The 22,092-nt window shown below is 37.4% G+C and overlaps 1 long non-coding RNA gene across 1 annotated transcript in view; it reads right to left on the bottom strand.

Moving 5' to 3' along the window:
* Positions 1-17,428: 17,428 nt before the first annotated feature.
* Positions 17,429-22,092, bottom strand: part of LOC108535476 (uncharacterized) — a 23,872-nt gene continuing 19,208 nt past the window's right edge. The window contains exon 3 of the long non-coding RNA XR_001887242.1: positions 17,429-17,511. This is a non-coding gene — a long non-coding RNA (uncharacterized LOC108535476). The remainder of the gene's footprint in view (positions 17,512-22,092) is intronic.

The following is a 22,092-nucleotide window of genomic DNA, read 5'->3' as shown; positions in this document are numbered from 1 at the left end:
CAACAATGTGAATGCATGTAAAGCCACTTAATGACACTAAAAAATAAATGACTAAGATACCAAATTTTATGTTATGTATATTTTACTAGAATTAAATATTATAAAAATACCAAGAGTACAGATGACAAAGAAAAAAATGGTTAAAATGGTAAAACATAAATAAATAAAAAAGAGATGATATTGATTACAAAATATATCATTACTTTATGTACTGCTAAGGAAAATTAGTGATGCCAATTAAACAATAGTACAATACTTTCTTACCACTTAGAATTTTAAAATATCTATTGGGAGAGTTCTTTTATATGTAGCCAGAGATTTAATTAATTAATTAATTAATTTATTTATTTTGAGACAGGGTCTCACTCTATTGCTGATGCCAGAGTGCAGTAACACACTCCAAGGACCTCAAGACTAGTTGATGCCCAGTACATCTGGCTCCAGCCAAATTGCGTGAGTCCTGTAGATATTTCTTCACAGAGACTTACATAAAATAGTGTAGGTTTCCCTGAGGAATTTGGTTCCCATTTTATTTTATTTTATTTATTTTATTTTTTGAGACAGGGTCATATTCTGCTGCCCAGGCTGGAGTGCAGTGGTGCAATCATGACTCATTGCAGTCTCGCCCTCATGGGCTCAAGCAGTCCTCCCACCTCAGCCTCCAGAGTAGCTGGGACTAGAGGCACAGGCTACCACATCCAGTTAAATTTTGTGTTTTTTTGTAAAGATGGGGTCTTGCCATGTTGCCCAGGCTTGTCTCAAACTCTTAGGCCCAAGGGATCCACCTGTCTTGGTCTCCCAAAGTGCTGGTGTTACAGGTATGAGCCACTGTGTTTGGCCCAGACATAATTTTTATCATGGATTACTCTTGTGCACATATATAAAGAAACTTCATCATAATCAGTATCTGAATTTTCTGAATCACTTTTCAAAGCAGAGTTGTTAATACCCATGACTTTTTACACAAAGCTGTCCTCTGTGCTAGCCACAGAGTTGGTAAAGTGACATTTTTAAAAGAGAGCTCCACTATGGTTTCTATATTTTCTTTCAGGGCATTGACACCCATTCTGTAAGTTTTGATGCTGACACTATTGATCTTACAAGAAAGTATCAATGGAAGGTTTTTGACAACTACAAGGGCTCATATTTCTTCCTCAAATGATCTTTAAATGATTTGTTAATCGCAATGTGGAAGGAGATGCTGTTGTCCAGTTATGATGCCAAAAATAACAATAATATTAAGACACTTTCTAGAAATCTTATCTTTAGCTGTTAATATACAAGTGCATGAAACTCATCAAGAACTAATATACTGGGTGGATTCTGTGGAGTTCATGGAGAACTATTCCAGATAATACTTAATCATTTCCATTTCTTTCTTCCGTTTCCTGTGCTCTGGGAGAATCTCTTTTTGGCCCAGGAGAAATCCTCCTTCCTATGAGAGTTTCTGTGAGTGAAACTCCTATGTTTGTGATTTTTTTTTTTCTCCTAAATGCTAAGACTTTTCTCCAGCAATGTACCTAACTCAATTAGTATGATAAAATATAAATAGTAATGATTAAATGTGTACATATAGAGACAAAAACAAGTATGCTGCGATTGCCAACAGCAATTGTTAGACAGCGCCTAACTTTACAGAAGTTAAAATTTGTATCTTTAGACTTCTACTTCCAGGGACACGGAAGAGACATAATTTTCCGTTTCGTCCTGCTAGGTACAACTAAAACCTCTGGATATTATAAAACAAACAGAGCTAATCCACCTCAGAAGAATGTCTAACAGAATTTCTCTAATCAGAAAGGCAACAATAAAAGAAGACACCTTGGACCATCAGGAAGAAAGAGCATGGTAGGCAAAAATATGGGTAAATACAATAGGCTTTCCTTCTCTTCTTGGGTTTCTGAATTATGTTTCATGGTTAAAACAAGGATAACACTGTCTAATGTGATTCTAACATTATGTAGAGAAATGCTCAAGATAATTATAAACAGGAGAGAGTAAAGGGATCTAAATGGAAATAAAGTTTTTACATTTCACTCTGAACTGGTAAAATGATGATACCAGTAAACTGTGATGTTATGTAGATATAATGAAGTGCCTAGAATACCCACTTAAAAAAATACATTTGAAATGCCAGGCATGGTGGATCATGCCTGCAATCCCAGCACTTTGAGAGAATGAAGCAAGAGGATTGTTTGAGGCCAGGAATTTGAGATCAGTCTGGGCAACATAGAGAGACTATATCTCACAAAAGTGAAATAAAATAAATTAGCCAGGTGTAGTGGTATGCACTTGTAGTCCTAGCTACTTGAGGGGCTGAGGCAGGAGATTACTTGAACCTAGGAGTTTGAGGCAGCAGTAAGCTATGATTATGCTATTGTACTACAATTTGGGCAAAGAGCTAGACCCTGTCTCTTAAAAAATTTAAAAAAAATACATTCTAGGCTGGGCTTGGTGGTTCATGCCTGTAATCCCAGCACTTTGGAAGGCAGAGGTGGCGGGATCACTTGAGGCCAGGAGTTCAAGACCAGCTTGACCAACATGGCAAAAACTTGTCTCTACTAAAAATATAAAAATTAGCTGGGCATCTTGGCACACACCTGTGATCCCAGCTACTTGGGAGGTTGAGGCACAAGAATCACTTGAATCCGGGAGGCAGAGGTTACAGTGAGCCAAGATCGCACTACTACACTCCAACCTGGGTGACAGAGCAAGACCCTGTCTTTACAAAAAAAAATTCTAAAACACTTTAGAATAATCATAGTGGAATCTAAAAACATGTTCAAGTAATCCACAGGAAGGCAAGAAAAAGAAAACAGAAGGAACAAACAGAAACAAAATGTAAAATGAGAGACTTAAGTGCTAGCATATCAATAGCCATATTAAATACACATGGTCTAAATATGCCAATTAAAAGACAGAGGTCAGCAGAGTGGATTAAAAACATGATCCAACTACATGCTGACTACAAGAAACTGAAAATATAATAACATAGGTGGTAAGGGAAATGATCAAAAATACGTATCACCCAAATGTTAATCAAAGGAAAGCATAAGTGGTTATGTTAAGATTAGATAAAGTAGACTTTAGCACAGAGAACATTACCAAAGACAGAAAGGGACATTATATAATGTTAAGAGGATCAATCCACTAAAAAGATACAGCACTCCTAAACAAACATGTACCAAATCACAGAACTGCAAAGGGCATAAAACAAAAACTCATAGAACTAAAAGGAAAAATAGACAAATCTTCAAATATAACTAGAAACCTCTCTCAGAAATTACTGAAACAATTAGACAGGAAATCAGCAAGGATGTAGAAGAATTCAACAATACCATCAACCAACAGGGTCTAATAAAAATTTATATAAAATTTTGTAAAATATTTCACCAAAGAATAGCAGAATACACTTTATTTTCAAGTGCCAATGGAAGATACACCAAGATGGACCATGTTCTGGGCCCTGAAACAAACCTCAAGCAATTAACAAAAAAATTTGAAACCAAACAAAGTTTGTTTTCTCAACCACAATACAGTTCAACTAGAAATCAATAACAGAACAATAACAAGAAGATCTCCAAACACTTTTAAAAGAAACAACACATTGCTAAATAATCCACGGGGCAAATAGAAGGTCTCAATGGAAATTTTAAAATACATTTAACTGAAAGAAATTAAAATACAACATAGCAAAATTTGTGGCACACAGCTAAAGCAGTACTGATAGAAAAATTTGTAGCACTAAATGCATACTTTAGAAAAAAAGAAAATGTCACAAATCAGTCATTTAAGCTTCTACCCCAAGAACTTAGAAAAAGAAAAGAAAAACTGAAAGCAAGCAGAAGGGAGGAAATAATAAGAAGCAGAAATCCATGGAATTGAAAACAGAAAAAAGGATAAAAATAATAAACAGAGAAGATTCTTTGGAAAAAAAAATCCATAAGGTTAACAAACTTCTAGTAAGACTGACAGAGAAAAAAAATAGATGACAAAAATTATAAATATGAGAATTAAAATGAGATATTACTATAGAGCCTGCAGATATCAAAAGGAGAATAAAGGAATACTATGAACAACTCCACACATATAAAATTGTAAACTTAGATGAAATAGATCACTTCTGCAGGAAATACACAACTACCACAATACAAACTACCATGACTCATCCAACAAGGAATAATTTGAATATCCCCGTAACTATTAAAAATCTTAATTAATAATTTAAAAACTCCCAAGAAAGAAATCTCTAGGCACAGATAGTTTCACTATAGAATTCTATCAAACATTAGATGAAACATTAACATCAATTCCGTAAGTATTTTCTAGAAAATAGAAGACAAGGAACCACTATCCAATTCCTTTCATGAAGTTAAAATTACCTTGATACCAAAACCAGATGAAAGTAGTGCAAAAAGGAAACTATAAATAAACATATCTCATGAATACAAATGCAAAAGTCCTTAGTAAAATGAGTAAAATGCTAGTGAGTAGAATTTAGCAATATCTGAGAAGAATTAAATGCTATGACCAAATACAGTTTATTCTAGAGATTTGAGGCTGGTTTAATGTTTGAACATCAATCAATGTAATCTGTCATATGATCATATCAATTATAGAAAAGATATTTGATAAAATTTAATACTTTTTATGATAAAACTCTCAACAAGTACAATAGAGGTGAATTTCTTCAACTTGATAAAAATCATCCAAAAAAATTCTATAGTTAACATTCTGTTTAATGTGAAAGACTGCATGTTTTCCCCTTAAGCTGGGAATAAGCCACGAATGTCTCCTTTCACCATTCTTATTCAACATAGTGCCAGAATTTTTAATCAATGCAATATGGCAAAGAAACAAAAAGCATAAAGATCAGAAAGGAAGAAATACAATTGCCTCTACTTTCAGATGACATGATTATCTACATAGAAAATCTTAAGAGTAAGAATAATAAAACCTTCCTAGAACTAATAAATGAATCTAGCAAGGCTGAAAGATATAAGATAAATATATAAAAATCGATTGTATTTCTATGTGCTATCAATAAACACATAAACAATGAAATAAAAAATACAATACCATTTACAACTGCTAAAAAATACTTTGGTATAAATCTAACAAACATGAACAGGACATTAGTGATAACTACACAATTCTAATTTTAAAAATCTAAATAAATGGAGAGACTTACTGTGTTTATAGATTGAAAGACTCAAACATAGTAAAAATGTCAATTTAACCAAAACTGATGCACAACTTTAATTCCTACCAAAGTCCTAGCAATATTTTTTGTAGGTTATAGGCAAGATTATTTAAAAATTTATGTGGAAAGGCAAAAGAACCAGGATAGTTAGAACAATTTTGAGAAAAGAAAAAGAAAAAATGGGATGAATAGGTCTACCCAATTTCCAATTTCAAGGCTTTCTACATAGTAATAAAGATTGTGACATTGCTGGAGAGATAGACATGTAGATGAGTGCAACAGAACAGGGATCCAGAAGTAGACCCATAAAAATATGCCCAACTGATAATTAACAAAGGTGCAAAAGCAACTCCGTGAAGGAATGATAGCCTTTCCAATAAAAGGAGGTGGAACTATTGGGCATTCACTTGCAAAAAAAACTCAACTTCAAATTCCACCTTACACCTTATATACAAATTAACACAAAAAGGATGACAGTCTTAAATGTAAAACTATAAGACTTTCAGAAAAAATCCATAAAGGCTAGGCATGGTAGCTCATGCCTGTAATCTCAGCACTTTGGGAAGCCAAGGCTGGTGGATCACCTGAGGCAGGAGATTGAGACCAGTCTGGCCAACATGGCAAAACCCCGTGTCTACTAAAAATACAAAAATTAGCCAAGTGTGGTGGTGGACACCTGTAATCCTGACTTCTCAGGAGGCTGAGGCAGGAGAATTGCTTAAACCAAAAAGGCAGAGTTTGCAATGAGTTGAGATTGCACCACTGCATTCCAGCCGAGGCGACAGAGCAAGACTTCATCTTAAAAAAAAAAAAAAAAAAAAAAGAAGAAGAAAAAAGAAAAAAACCTGTAAGGTAAAATCTTCAAGATTTAGGGTTATCCAAACGGTTCTTAGATTTGATGTCATAACCATGATCCATAAGAGTAAAAAAAAAAAAAAAAAAAAATCAATAAACTGAAAACTGGATTTCATCAAAATGAAAGCTTTTGCATTACAAATAACCCTGTTATAAAGATCTAAAGAAAATTTATAGGATGTGAGAAAATATCTGCAAACCATATATCCAACAAAAGATTAGTGTCTAGAATATATAAAGAACTCTCAAAATTCAACAATAAAAACAAAACAAAAAAAGATTCAATTGGACATGGGCAGAATACATGAAAAGATATTTCACTGAAGAATATATACAAGTGGCAAACAAGCACATGAAAAGATGTTCAACATCATTCGCCATTAGGGAAATAAAACTTTCAACCACATTGCAATACCACTACAAACCTATCAGAATGGCTAATATGAAAAAAAAAAAAATCAAATGCTGGTGAGGATGCAGTGAAACAATCTCTCATATATTGCTGGTGGAAAGTTAAAATAGTGTAGCTACCATGGAAAACAGTTTGGCAATCTCTTAAAATAAACCTAACATACACTGTAACATGATCCAGCAATTGCACTCCTGGACATTAATCGTAGGAAAATGAACGCTTACATTCACATGAAACCCTGTATGAAAATATTTGTAACAGCTTTAACTGTAATAGACCCAAACTAGAATCAACCCAGATGTCCTTCAACAGGTGCATAAACAGTGGTATATTCATATCATAGAATGTATCTTTACCATGGACTAAAAAGGACTGAATTATTGATACATACAATAACCAGGATGAATCTTATATGAATTGTGCTCAGTGAAAAAGGCCAATCCCAAAATTACATACTCTATGATTCCACTTATATAACATGTAAGTGGATAAAATTATAGAAATGGAGAAGAGATTACAGTGTCTCTTCTGTACAGAGATTACAATCTCCATGGAGGTTGCCAGGTATTAAGGAAGGGGTGGGAACAAAAGGGAGCCATATGTGGCTATAAAAGGGCAACACAAGCGACCTTTGTGGTGATGGAAATGCTCTGTATTGTGATTGTCTCAATGTGAATATCCTGGTTGTGATATTGTTTTCTTGTTTGCAAGATGTTATCATTGGGTAAAATGTACTCTGGTGAGGGTATACAGGACTACTTTATCATTTGTTAAAACTATATGTGAATCTACAATTAACTTTTAAAAAGTTTAATTTCAAAAGTGTGGTGTATATCTTAGACCTGATCAAATACAGTATCTTACTCAAGGTCACACAACAAATAAGTGGTAGAGCCTGTTGGCACTCAGCTCTGTCTCAACCCCAAGGATGGGGTGCTTCTCAACATGTCTAGTGGACATTCCTCAGTTTCCTTCCTTCTCTTCCCTTCCCCACCATTTCTTTCTTTTGCGTTCTCTTCTTTTTTCTTTTTTGCCTTCCTAAACAACTCAACCCTGAAGCTGTTAGGCAAGACAGTACAAGATGAGCGTCTGAACCCAAGGTGGGGGTGGCACATGGGGCAGGACCTGCTGTGCCCAGGCACCAGATAGGATGTCAGAGCTGGAGCAGAGTGAGGAGGGCACCCATACGGGAACAGTCCCACAGGAAGTGCCAGGAGGTGAGTTGGATGAGAAGGCCTCTCTGTGCAGGGAAGGGAGCAACAGTAGAGCGAGGGTATTGGTTACATCTAATGGGTTGACCAGCAAGTGACAAGAAACCCAGGTTTTTCACTATTCGATGTCACTGTGTAGTGTCACTGGCCTGGAGCAGTGACACTGTAATAATATAAGCACATCTAGCTCCCAGAATGTGGCTTCTAAAAATTATATTCTTCACTGAAAGAAACCAAGGCTCCTTAGAGAAATGATTGATTTCAGGGTTGGTAGGCTAAGTACAAGGTAAGTCCAAAATGTCTTATTTATGCCAGAAATCAAGGAAGTGCTCAAAGAATGAGAGGAGCATGTCAAAAGGACTCGGGAACCAACTAGAAGGGGGTCTTGACCAAATCTGGAACAGTTTAAGCACTTAAATAAATAATGATAGTAATGGATTATAAACAATTGAATAGATAAATTGTTAAGTCCATTCTGATATAAACTAATGAATAAATTGAAAGTGTGATGAAAAGTTGCAAAGTTACTTATTAATTACATAGGGGGAAAGAATAACTTTAAAGTGAAGAAAACTGGCAGACACCACTTTAATCAAATGATCAAAGGGAACATCATCAGTAACGGGATAAACTGAAGTCGTGTGCCACCGGATAAGGTGCAATAAGAAGAACGCAGCATCACTTCTTTGATTTTCCTGCCAAAGAGGCATAACCCAAATCTAATAATGGGGAAACATCAGACAAACCCAAACTGAGGGACATATAACAGAATAACTGCCCAGTAATTTTCAAAAGAGTCAAGGACATGAAAGTGAAGGAAAGACTAAGGAACTATTCCAGCCTGAAGGAGGCTAAGGAGACTTAACAACTGAACTCAGCCCATGATTCTGAACAGGAATATTTTTGCTACAAAAGATCGGTGAGACATTTGGCAAAACTTGACCGAGGTTTGGGAATTTGTTGGTAGTAATGTGTCTAGTTAATTTCCTGATGTTGTGGTTATGTTCTGATTATGTGGGAGAATATTACCATTTGTAGGAAATAAACACTAAAGAATTAGGGTCTGGGTGTGGTGACTTACACCTGTAATTCCTGCACTTTGGGAGGCCAAGGGGGGTGGATCATGAGGTCAGGAGATCGAAACCATCCTGTCTAACATGGTGAAGCCCTGTCTCTACTAAAAATACAAAAAACATAGCTGGGTGTGGTGGCACTTGCCTGTAGTCCCAGCTACTCGGGAGGCTGAGGCAGGAGAATCGCTTGATTCCGGGAGGCGGAGCCTGCAGTGAGCTGAGATTGCACCACTGCACTCCAGCCTGGGCGACAGAGCGAGACTCCGTTTAAAAAAAAAAAAAAAGAACTGGGGAGTGGTGATTGGGCATCAGATCAGTCTTACTTAGACATAGTAAGTAGGGGTCAGGGGACAAAAGGTTTTCTTTCCCACCTTGTATTTCACTTATAGCCTTTCTAAATGTTTGAGGGTGTTTCAACGTTTTTTCTTTAAAGGAAAGGAAAGAAAAAATGTTGCCACCTGGTTAAACTGCAGGTATCTAAAATTTAGTATATCTCAAACAGAAATGGCCAGCCTTCCGATTCGCTCCTTTTCTGACTCTCAATTTTGATAAATGTTACTTATATCTAATCACTTACCAAAGATAACCATGAAAATCAAGAAAACCAAGGGATCATTCTTAATGTCTCTTTCTCTGTGACTCCCACATCTAAGCTTTATCTACTCTGCCTCAGAAATATCTCTCAATGTTAACACCTCTTCATCATTCCCACTACCACTGCGGTGGCCTCTGTCTTTGTACCTGATGTCACTAACCGGCCTTTCTCCATTCAGCCTGTGTGCTAGCAATGAACTTACTAAAAGTGAATCTTTTCACATTTTTATCTTGCTTAGAGGTATCATTTGGCTCTCTGTGGCATTCAGGGTGAAGTCTGGCATTGGTAGCTTCAAAGCCTTCCTTAATCCTAACCAACCTGTAGTCATCTTATCTTCTGTCTCTCCCATAAAACAATCAGCTATGCAAACTTTTCAACCTTCCTCAGACATACCTGCCTTTCCTTAACTTCGTGTTTTCACCTGTGTTGTCCCTACGGTGTAAAACGCCTATGTCACCTTAAAAGCAGGAGATGCAAATTGGAAGGCCAACAAATTGAATCTGGCCTCCAGAATATTTTGTATGACCAATACAGAGGTTTCAGAAATGTGCAAAGGGCATCCTTTAGATGGGGTCTTCCCTCTGCTGCTCACCAGGAAGCCCCTAACATCTGGCAACTTCACATGTTCCCCTTTCCTGGAAGGATTTGAGTTGGACTTTTCAATACTCATCTCCCCTGAAGCCTTTCATGACTTCCCCCTTGTGAAAGCTCCATTCATAATCCCAAAATAGCACTTATCACAGTATCCCGAGATCTCTGCTTGCATGCAGCTCAACTCTGACTCTCAGCAGGGACTGTGGCACCAACCTAAATTCTACCAAGAAAAGTATAGACACACGCCGGAAAGCACTAGTTGGGGATCCAGAAGTGATTCACTCTTTCCTTGGAATATTTTTGATCTCCAAAGATATCTGGAACAACCATTTTCATATGATCCCAGGTCATACATATTTTAGAGGAAAGTTCCAGCGGGTGAAAGTGCTTTTAAAGTTTCTTTTATCTTTGGAAAGGTGGTGATCCTAGAGGACTGGCCTGAGCTATGTATTAATATTTTGCCTGATTAAGCTTTTAGGTGGGTTGTGAAGCAGAATGTGAGTTTCTCCTTCACTTTGGTGTGGGTGATTCCATTTCTGTTCTAGGTCTGCAGGCCTTTGTACAGTGAGCAAACAAATGAAGGAGCATTATCAATAGACAGATACATAAATATAGTATTGATATATATAATATATATCATAGATAGAGAGATAGGTATATGATAGATAGGTAAACTGATATGTTTTCTGTCCTAATGGATTGACATAATCATATACATATTATATATATAATAAACTTATATGTTTTTTAAGTTAAGCAATTAAATTGTGCGTGTGTGTGTGGTGTGTGCATGATTATCTCAATCCAGTAGAGCAGCAAACATGTCTAGTACAATTTAATAAGCCTTTTTGTTATATAAGTAAACATCAGACTTTGGCTCAAATAGAAATGAGCAAAAGGATTTGCACAATTCTACCAATACTGCATATTTATTTTGATGAGTTCTGGGCTACTTTTAAAGTTTTTTTTTTTGTTATTTTGATGAGGTTTTGGCTCTTTGGGGAATATTAATTATATTATCTCATTACACATTTTAGAGGATTTTGGAAATTAGGAAGCACAACAAGCAGATGAACAGAGGTGAAGACACAATAAAAATACTTACCAGGTGACTTCCCTGAGTGCAGTCACAGGCCCATTTGCTCCCATTAGAAATTAGAACTTAGCAAATCCTGTACAGCAGAGATGGCAAACAGATGCTGGACACATGTGGTTCTCCTTAAGAATGATCTTCTGTGGGATGTTCTCCGCGCTTCTGACTGTCCTCTCTGTGTGTTCCCTTCTGGGATCCCTTAGATTAAAGCATGCTCCTCGAATTCTCAGTGCAATGAGGGAGGGGAAGGTGGAGGGATAGACAAAGGGGCCTCAGAGGGTGTGGTTTTTGTAATAAGGGATTGGCACTAAATTTCTAACTCAGATCCTGTGTCTACCTATGGAGAAAGCCACAAACATTTAGGTCAAATTCTGGTGACAGTCAAAGTTAGTAAATTTTAGTTCTTCATTTTACTGTTTTCTGTGGTTGGAGGGCACAAAAACATTCTGTTTCTCAAAATTCTCCAAAACAAGTTTTAAAATTAATTATATTATTAGGGAAGGTGATGGTAAGGCCTAACTCTTTAAAATGAGACATCTGTGCAGATGTTTTGCTGACAAGTGGGTTTATCAGGTTGACAATATTGAGCTCAAGCAAATATAAGAAGTTTTGTCTCTCCATGGTTCCTTAAATTTACCCTGGCAATTTGTGATGTACAAAAAGTCTAGATATCTCTGCCTAGAAGCACATAGGTCTCCTTTAACCTGAGCACATGGGAGTAAATAGCACGTAGCTGACCCTATTGGTTTCCCTCATTTGTGTCATATAGTCTCTGCTTCTGAGATACCCTCACCCACATTCCATCAATCTAATAACTTTTCAAAGGAAAAAAATTCCATTACGTTTAATATGCATATTGATTGTATGGTAAATCCTGATTTTAGAAATGTTGTAAAGTGGTAGGAAGGAAGAGGGAGAAGTGAATCTTAAAATTGGGGTTGGAAGATGCATACTTGAAGACAGTCTCTTCAAATTGGTTCAATCAAAAAACGGCAAGTGGCTTAAGGACGTAGATCTCCTAGAACCTGATGGCAGGAGGTATAGAAAGACTTCTCAAGAACTAGGCAGTCAGCAGGCAGCCAATATTTTGAGTTCTGGTGATGTCTTCTCTGCATATCTGTTTGGTTCATCTTTCTACAGCTCTTCCTATCTGTGACCTTTAATTTCTGCTCCCTCAGAATTTCAGCATGAACTTTTCATGCTATCAACTTTGGACTCAAAATTTGACTGTTTCCCACTGCTAATAGACTTATTCTTAAAGTACTCCAATTACAAAATTCTGCAGGAGGAATCTAATGGGCTCAGTTTGGATATTTTCTCTTGGTCCTATCAGGTTTGGTCACAGAGTTTCGGTTGCCTAATAAAAACACGGGCACATGGGCTCACTTCACAGGGTATAGGTAGAGCTAGAGTCTGTTAAAATGGAGGGGAGATAATTATTATTATTGCATAAGAATCATGAATGTGTGGGGAATTTTTCAAATCAATAGATATTGGAGGTAAGTGAGATATACTCATAGGCAACTTGGCTTATATGTGAAAATGACAAAAATCTTCATGTTTATCTAACTTGTGACTATTGTTTTAAGTTGTGAGGCTCTATCCTCAAGTGACCTATAAGCAAGATCTGCCAACTAAAATGTCAGAGATTTAAAATGACAAGATATTGGATTCATGTAATATACAATTTATGTGACACGCTCTTTTAACTAAGGTTTTTATTTAATGCAAAGTATATAGCAAAGTGATCTGACGTTGCTTGTCAAGTGTCAGTTGTCAGAACCCTCTTAGAAGGCAATTTGGAAAAGTGTAATCAAGAGCTTTAATGTGTCCATAACTTCATTTTGAATTTGGTTTAAGACTTATTTGAGCTGGTTATATAGTTGGTGCTCAATGAAAGCTTGTTGAGAGATTAGTTTATACTTTTATTGCTTTTTACATCATATTCTTTTATGTTTTCCCATTTAACCTGCCTTACAGTCTATGGCATATCAGGCTTGTGTTTGAACAAACAACAACATTTGTGAAAGCAGGTTAAAAAGTGTGCATGCAATTTGTACAACTGAATATAAATTTCTTGAAAATGAAGTTTTGTGTCCAAGTTGGCCAGGTTTATAATGTGAGCTTTAGGACGTGATGACTGAAGGCAAACTTGGAGAAAGGGTGCCGATGAGAGGTTGAGGTTTTATTTTCTTGGTCTGGCTCAACTCAATGTCATCTGCAGCCAGAACTCATCACCTCACCCAGTGCAGAAGAGGCCCATCTCTTTCCTTCAACACTGGCTCTTTGTCAGTAGTTGGAGAGAAGGCTGTGTAGCGTGACATATCTTTAATGCCATAGGCTTAAGAACTCCTCCCTTTTCCCCACACACACTCCCGCATGTTTTATGACATTCTACTTTAAACTCAGTCATTACTACAGAATTTTAACTCACAAAGTCTTCCAAGAGTGAGATCACGTGTTGGTCCTTCAGGGGCTAGTACAGCAGGATTCTGGATGTTACTTTATTGACTTGCACAAAAGTGGTCCCGATCTCAAAGAGAAGTTGTCATCATATATTCTTGTTGTGAGAATCAAGATGTAGATTATTCTCTTTTACTCCAGGACTGTTGTTCCAAAGGAAACAGTGGGGACCGGTGAATGCCAAGATTCTGCTTCCTCGTTGTAGGCAAGCTCAGGTAGACTGCCACTTTTACCTGTAGTTTGTCATGAACTAGAGAAATCTATGTAGAAATCTCCATACTTTGAGGGTTTGCAGTTGCGTATGCATAGTAATCATATTTTTTTCTTTGACATGTTGAATTTAGATGTTTTTAACACAGTGTGGAAATTGATCACTGAGTAGAATTCAGTGTTGACTGTGAAATCACTTAAAATAACTTCTAAAATTCAGTATTAATTAAGTTGAGGAGATTTGTTAGGTTTCTGAGATCCAAGCACATCTTTAACAACATCTGTCAATGTCAGTTGCGTTTGATGGGTTTGCATGATCCAGCTAAAGAATGTTTTACAAGAGGTTGCTGAAGATCTCATACGTATATACCTTCTTTTCTCATCAAGACTCCCCTACCTTTTCTAGTAGAGTGACTACTAGAAACAGGGTGACTACAGGTAACACTAATTTATTGTATATAAAAGAGGCCAGGCGTAGTGCCTCACGCCTATAACTGTCACACTTCGGGAGGCTGAGGCAGGTGAATTGCTTGAGGCCAGGAGTTCAAGACCAGCTTGGGCAACACAGTGAGACTCCATCTCTATAACATCTCTGTAAAAAATTAAAAACTTAGCCAGGCATGGTGGTATGCGCCTGTAGTCCTAGCTACTTGGGACGCTGAGGCAGGAGAATCGCTTGAGTCTGGGAGTTCAATGCTGCAGTGAGGCACCACACTCCAGCCTGGGTGATGGTGTCTCTAAAAGAACAAACAAATAAAATGATAACAATAATAAAAATAACTAAAAGAGTGGAATCAGAATACTAATACAAAAAAATGATAAATGCTGGAGGTGATGGATACTCCAATTACCCTGATTTGATCAGTAGAGACGGTACGCCTATATCAAAACATCACATATAATATAAATATATGCCACTATTATGTACCAATAATAATTAAAAATTCAAATTAAAAAAAGGATTCCCATAACTGATTGCTACAAGTTAGAGTTTTGGGGGCTGGGGAGAATTGAGAGGAGGAATAGGGAAAAAAAAGACAAAGATGTTGTCTGTCTGGATTTTGAAACAAAGTTTCTAAGTAGGCCCATGCAAAAAAGTCAACTTAAAGTTAAATTGAGGTACTTTAATTTATACTCAATGTTCACATTATAATTCTAACTCTTTTCCCAGGATTTCCTACTAAAATTTGTATTATCTAGGAATTGATGGTAGTGATAAGATGATCCTTCTAGTCTCTAATCCATTTGAGGCCCTACTATATAAAATCATTTCCTCCCAAGGCTAAGGGGTATGTGTGGTGTATTTCCTTATTCCAGGCTCTTAAGGGTTCCAGGAAGTCTTGCCTTGTGTCCCTTTGCCCTAGAGCTCTCATGGAACTCCAGACAGATCTGGCTGCTGGGTCATGATGCAGAATGCTAGCCTGCAGGGAGGGCGAGGGGACTTCCTATTGCCCACCTGCTTTTATTGTCAATTCCTAAGTTCAACAACAAAGGGGAACTTCCGCCCTGTCCCTGGACCTCATTTTTTCCTGGAAGAGAAAGCTGCTGGCACTAGTGCACACATCAGGCCAAGAGGAGCCTACTTTCCTTGACTTTTCTGATAACCAAAGGTACAAAAAGGGATCACAAAACTTTCCCAGGGAATCACTGAGGCACAGACAAATCTGAATTGCTCCATTAATCTCCTGCTGTTCAAGGTCGAGATAATAAGAGATAGCATACCCTAATGCCACCTGCACATGCAAAGCACCCTCAGCCCTTCATTCTGCATTAAAAGCTGTGTGGAAGCAACAGGAAAACAGTGGAAAGTTAGGAGAGGAAAAAAAAAAGAATTTCTCAAAATCAGTATGCCATATCTTTCAATCTTGCTCAAGTAAATAGTTTTGAAAAAGGTAAATGTCTTCATTTTTTCCTGCCAAGGGCGAGGCTTTTCAGTTTTTCCTTTGTAGTGGATGCAGGAAGAGACAGAGGAAGTGCCAGTGTTTAGCCTGGAAAATTGTTAAAAATCTATGCTTAATGTTATTATTCTGTTACCATGCAAAGTTGTATGTAACAGAGAAGGTTACACTTTATCTTAATTGTTTGGTAAGCCACATAAATAACTAAAATTCAAATAAGGATTTATTAATGTATAAAGCTACAGGGTTTTTCCTTTTATGTTTATTTTGCTTACTTATTTGACTTTAACCATTGTTCTTATATAACCTTTTACATATAAATATAAAAATACCTTTTGTATATGAAAATGCTGTTCTCTAGAAATTTTCAAATTAATGCTTTCCTGAGTTTTCTATTTAGCAGAGAAGAGTCCAACAAAATTCTGCAAAGCATTTCTTTAACTTGCGTTGGCTGTGGTTATACCTACAATGCTTACTTACTCTTCAGTTAAATGCATTAAACACTATTGTTTCAATGGCCCTTGCTGTGTCAAACTGTTATTTCTGGCATTTCATATAAGCATGAGGTCAAGTTGAATAGAAAACACCAAATAAATTTCTCAGCAGGAATTCTAGCTTCCCTTCTCCTATATGGTCACACTTCTGATTTCTATGAAGAAAGAAAAATCTTACAGGCAGATAAAATCATCTGAATTTTGCTCTCATTTTTGCTCATGGCTTTTAGAATACTAAATGTGTAGTATTCTACATCATACTGGATAGTTTTGTATAGTAGATGCTGACTATAAATGTTCTTGGCTTATACAGAGGAAGTGATCCTAAAATAAAATATATTTTAATTCCTGAACTTATGCTCTCTCTAAATCCTTCCTTATATAATTCTTCTACAGGAAAATAAACCACCATGATATCTTATTTCTGGAACTCTCATTGTCTGGTACTTTCTAAAGTTTGATGTCTGAATGTCTTTAAAAATGTTTAATCATCATAATGGATAAAACAATTGGAGCAGTCTGACATTGTTTATCTTCGTGTGGTTGAAAAAAATGCAAAAATAAATTGTTTGTATAGTGCTGAAAATGGAGGTTGGGATTAAATTGACCTAAGGTTAATGATAGGATGAAGATCAACTGTCAAGCAGCAAGAAAATGCTATAGCCTTGGCAATAATTAATGTTGAACAATGGCTGGAGTTCAGATTATTGTAATGAGAGAAGATATACTATTCTGACTGTCCAGAGATCAATGTTACTTGGTTTCCTATGGTTAGGGGTAAATAAGGAGGACTTTCTAGTAAAAACAATGTAACTGGATACAATGATCCTGCAGTGACCCAAAGTTCATGGGAGACATTGTTTGTATGTATAAAGAGTTTATAAAATATGTAGCAACCAATGTTTTATGGAATTCAGTGCCTAAATGAGGAGTGATGGGGGTGGGGGGGTGGAGCCAGGGAGGTATTTATCTAGCTGCAAAAAATAGACTAAGATTATATTTTCCAGAGTCCCATATGTTGGCTATTATATTGTAATTCTAATGAATCTTTTCTGAATCCTTCATTTTTTGAACGGCACCATTCTTCCTATAATATATCATCAGTTGTCCTTGCTCTGATAATGTATTACATTAATATATCATTAAAGCAACAGATATATTAGAGTAATACATTATTAGAACAAAGCACTCTGGTGGTGATATATTTCGCAAAAGATGGCTCCATCTTGGCAGCCCAGGTCGAGAAGCAAAGTCAGTTCAACAAGACAGAAGGTGAATCCATGTCACATGCTATTTAGCACCTGACATTTGGCTGCAGTTGTAAGATGCAACCCAAGTGTAATGCACATTCCAGCTTCTATTGGACCACTGGGCCTTCATCAAAATCCTTGAATATGGTGAGTCTCATTTCTGAAAAAGAAATAGAGTGGGACATAAGTCTTATCTGATGGAAGATTGTTTGTAGGCAATGAATTGTCCAAGACTGCTGTTTCTAGGGAGGCAGGTTCATCAGTGAGGGCAAACATAAGTCCCTGGCTGGGGTGGCATCTGCACCATTTGCCATCCCAGAGTGTCAGCTGTGTTTGCTTTCTCCACCGTCTCACTACAGGCATTATTTTTCCTCTCACTGTTGAGTCCTTTAACTTGGAATAAGTTTTCTTTCTGCATATGGACATTCAGTTTTCCCACACCATTACTGAAGAAACTGTCCCTTTCCCAATTATTGTTCTTGGTACATTTGTCAAAGATTGGAAGATAGATTTGTTTAATAGTTTATCTATCATCACTTTCTTCTCTTAATAATTGGCTTAGGATTTCAGAATAGGGAGAAACTTGAACCTCCAGGGCCTTCAGGTTACCTTGGGGATGTTGACCTGTTTACATACAGATAGGGCCATAGCCAATGCTGTGGCCAGTGTTGGGATTTGTATCATGTTATGGCTATCTATAGCTATAACAAAACTTCAATCATGTTATAGCTATCTCTGTGCAGAAAATCAAATTTCTTTCTCACTGCCACCTATTGCAGCTACAAGGCTTGACCTAAAAAACATCCAAGGAAAGGAATAGAATATTTATAATAATTCAAAGGCAAGCTGGCTAGAAGCTGCAATTGATGGGAAGAACTTCATTAATCATGATGCAGGTGAGGAGGAGAATAGTACTCCTTTCCAGGTAGTGACCTCTTACATTTGAGTGAGCCTGAGAGAAAGGGTCATTCATTTAATTCTTTTCCTTTCAGAGTTCTCTTACAGCTGTGAAGTCATTATGCTCCTTCCTCCCTCCCCAGAAAAGTAATAATCACCTCCTAATAAGAGCCTGCCTCAGCGGCCAACACCTAGAGAAAGTAGCCCCAATTTAGAGAATGGCATCCCACAGGGCCTTCCCTCTGGCACTTGAAGGAAGGATTTGGAAGTGTTCAAAGAAGGAGCATAATACTTGCTAATGTGTTTTTACAGCAACTGTGACTATTTTTCATGTCTTCTTCCTGGACTTTTGGTATGAGATGTTTGTTAACTGACCATTTTCTAAGTGGATGACTTAGATACATAGATAGATCTATTCTTTAATAGGTCGGCTATCGCTTCATTGATTGCCAGATAGACCAGGAGAGGGAGGTAGAGGAGAACTGCTGATACACCTGGAAGTCTGTTACAAAGCAAAATAGACATGAGTTATATGCCTGAAAGGGAAAAAACTTTGAATGAGGCTCATCTTTTAAATGGCAGCAACCTCAAATAGAAGACACAGCAACAGGTTTGTAAGAAGAGACAATTATCTAACTATGGTCCCATTGTGTGTTTATTTACCAGTAACCTTGCCACTGTCACTCAGTACTGGATAATTTGAGAAATAACCAGGTGCCATTTTTAACCTTTCACCAGAATAGACTCAGTCCCCACAAAGGCACTAATATATCCAGTCCCTGAAGTACCACAGATTAATACATTGATTTTAAATATTTTATAAAATGCACCCATCAAAAGGCTAGAAGCATACATTCATCAATTAAAAATTAAACAATCAAGGCAAAACAATACATACACACACAAAAGAACTCAAGCATACCATCCATTACTAAGAATAAGTCTATCAACAGGAGACCAAGGAAAGACAAACAACTTACATCAGGTCTGCAAGTAAAATACACTTATCAGCCCACTTAATAATGCTTTTTGACATTTAAGAGCCTGTTTCTATGTGATCCTGTACCAAGAGGGATTTACACATACATACTCTTGTGCATTCTCAGAGTTTATATTCTAAAAAAGGCAGAGTAAAGTCCACTTAAGGCTCTCTAGCAAGCTGCACTAATAGGAAAGTTATTTTTAAAATAAAATTAATATGGGTGTCTTTGTGGGATTTTATTATATCAATCTGAATTTAGAAGAAAGATGAATTAGAAGGCTCCCATTATATGAGTACGCAGTGACTCGCAGATATTACAGAGGGGAGAACAAATGATTTCCAACTTCCTAGGGCAATTTGACAACGCATATTTAAAGCCTTGAGATTTTTCACTCCCTCTGTCCCAGAAATTCCACTTACAGGAATTTATTTTAAGGACATAGTCATAGAGACTGCAAAGATTTAACAAGAATATTAATTTCATGTGGGACATGCTGGCTCATACCTGCAATCCCAGCACTTTGGGAGGCCAAGGCAGGAGGACTGCTTGAGCCCAGAAGTTTGAGATCATCCAAGGCAACATAGTGAGACCCTGTCTCTACAAAAAATAGAAAAGATTAGCCAGGGATGGTGGCACACACCTGTAGTCCCAGCTGCTTGGGAGGTTGAGGTAGGGGGAATCACTTGAGCCCAGGAGTTCAAGGCTGTAGTGAGCTGTGATAGTGCCCCACTGCAGTCTAGCCTGGGTGAAAGAGCAAGACCCTATCTCAAAAGGAAAAAAAAAAAAGAATATTAATTGCAACACTATTTACAATAGCCCAAACTTTTAAATAGTGTAAATGTTTGAAAATACAGGATGGATTTCAATTTGTTATAAAACACCAATATAGTGGAAGCCTAGGCAAGGTTCTAAAAGTGACAATGAAGAATAATTAAAGACATCATTGTAAGATGTAAGAAGAATGCGACAGTACAGCATTATTTTTTAACTCTTTGGTTAAAAAAATTATGCACACAAATATCCTTAAATGCATGCTCTCATTTATTTGTACATGTAGATAGGGAATGTCTACAAGGAAATATTAATAATAATTACCTCTGTGTGACCAATTAGGGATGATTTCAGTTTATTTTTGCTTATTTGTAGTAGCTTCATGTTATAAATGCAACCATTTAAAACTGATAAAATATGCAACAGTGTCTAAAAACAAGTATCAGTACGGTTGAGGAGGGGCATGGCAAGGAGATAAAGTTGGAGATGTAGGTAGAAGACAGAAGAGCTTTGAATGCCAAGCTAAGAAAGAAGACATTTTTCTCCACATATGGCATATTTTATTGGAGTTATGTATATTTGAACTGCTGCTATATAAAATATTATCAGTCTTACTTTATGTTCAAAACTGGAGATAACTTGAGTCCTCCACTCTTAATTCAAAAGCCTTTATCAAAAACCACACGCTATCAGAGCTGGCAGGCTGAGTGGTAGGAAGCTTTGTGGCCTCTGTGCCACTCAGTAGCGCCCCTTAGCCACCTTCACCCTCTGTCAGTGCCTGGTGAACCACGATTGTTTACAGGCACAGGAATGTCTGTGAGCGATCTGATGGCTTCGCTTCAGTTATTGTAACATTTGCTGCTGTTATAATTTAAGATCTTCTTTATATCCTACCTATAATGCTGTAACAAGGTCATCCAAGAGTTCTTTAAGTGTTAGAACTGTAAAACACTCAGAACGCTCAAGAAACTCGGGGACTTTGGAACAGAACTTAGATGTGCTAAATCTCTACTGAGAAGGCCAAATAACCACCACAGTGTTCTGTACTGTTAATTTAAGAGAAAGTACTTCAAAATATTAGAGAAAATACAGGGAAAATAAAAAGCAGCCTTAAAGCAAATGTACATTACAAGATTTGCAGATTTATGCACTCCAAGATTGCATTCTCCCTCCTGCACACACTTTATATTCAGTCCTGTGGGAAAAGTAGGCTTGAATTATGTAAGTTTTGAATTATATGAGGTATCCAGAAATGCATTATTTGCATGAAATGCAACCATCTTGTATAATGAGGGTGGAATGGGTTGAGGGTGGAGGTGGCAGATGGAAGGCAGAGGGGATGTTGAAAAGAGGGTGACTTGAACGTAGGACTTAGAAGCCTACTTAGGCTTCTACTCAACTCGGGGGATGAACTGGAGGGAAGAGAAGATGGGGCCTCAATAAAAGGGTGAGAAGGAATTAAAACTGGCTGAAGGAATGAATACAAGGCACTAAGGGAATCAATTTGTATGGATCATGTGGCTTAACTTTCGCAAGTTGTGAGGCATTATTTCTTCCTGGCAGTAAGAAAAACTAATTGGAAGTCCCAGAGAGGCATGCATGGAAAGACTCCTTTATTTATTTATCAATTTGTTTTTCATTCTTCTGATTATTCCAAAATGAAATGTTTAATGATGAATGTAACATATGCCTGAAAAAACAGAAGCTCAAATAATGATGAAGTGTTGAAAACAGAAAGCCAAGGCCCGGCGTGGTGGCTCACGCCTGTAATCCCAGCACTTCGGGAGGCCGAGGCAGGTGAATTCCAAGGTCAGGAGATCGAGACTATCCTGGCTAACACGGCAAAACCCTGTCTCTACCAAAAATGCAAAAAATTAGCCAGGCGTGGTGGCGCTTGCCTGTAGCCCTAGCTACTGGAGAGGCTGAGACAGGAGAATGGCGTGAACCCGGGAGGCGGAGCTTGCGGTGAGCCGAGATAGCGCCTGGGCTACAGAGCGGCACTCCGTCTCAAAGAAAAAAAAAAAAGGCCGGGCGCGGTGGCTCAAGCCTGTAATCCCAGCACTTTGGGAGGCCGAGACGGGGGGATCACG

Source organism: Rhinopithecus bieti, unplaced genomic scaffold, assembly GCF_001698545.2.
Source record: "Rhinopithecus bieti isolate Rb0 unplaced genomic scaffold, ASM169854v2 scaffold_12478, whole genome shotgun sequence".
Lineage (NCBI taxonomy): Eukaryota > Metazoa > Chordata > Mammalia > Primates > Cercopithecidae > Rhinopithecus > Rhinopithecus bieti.
This window is presented reverse-complemented; position numbering and strand designations above follow the sequence as displayed.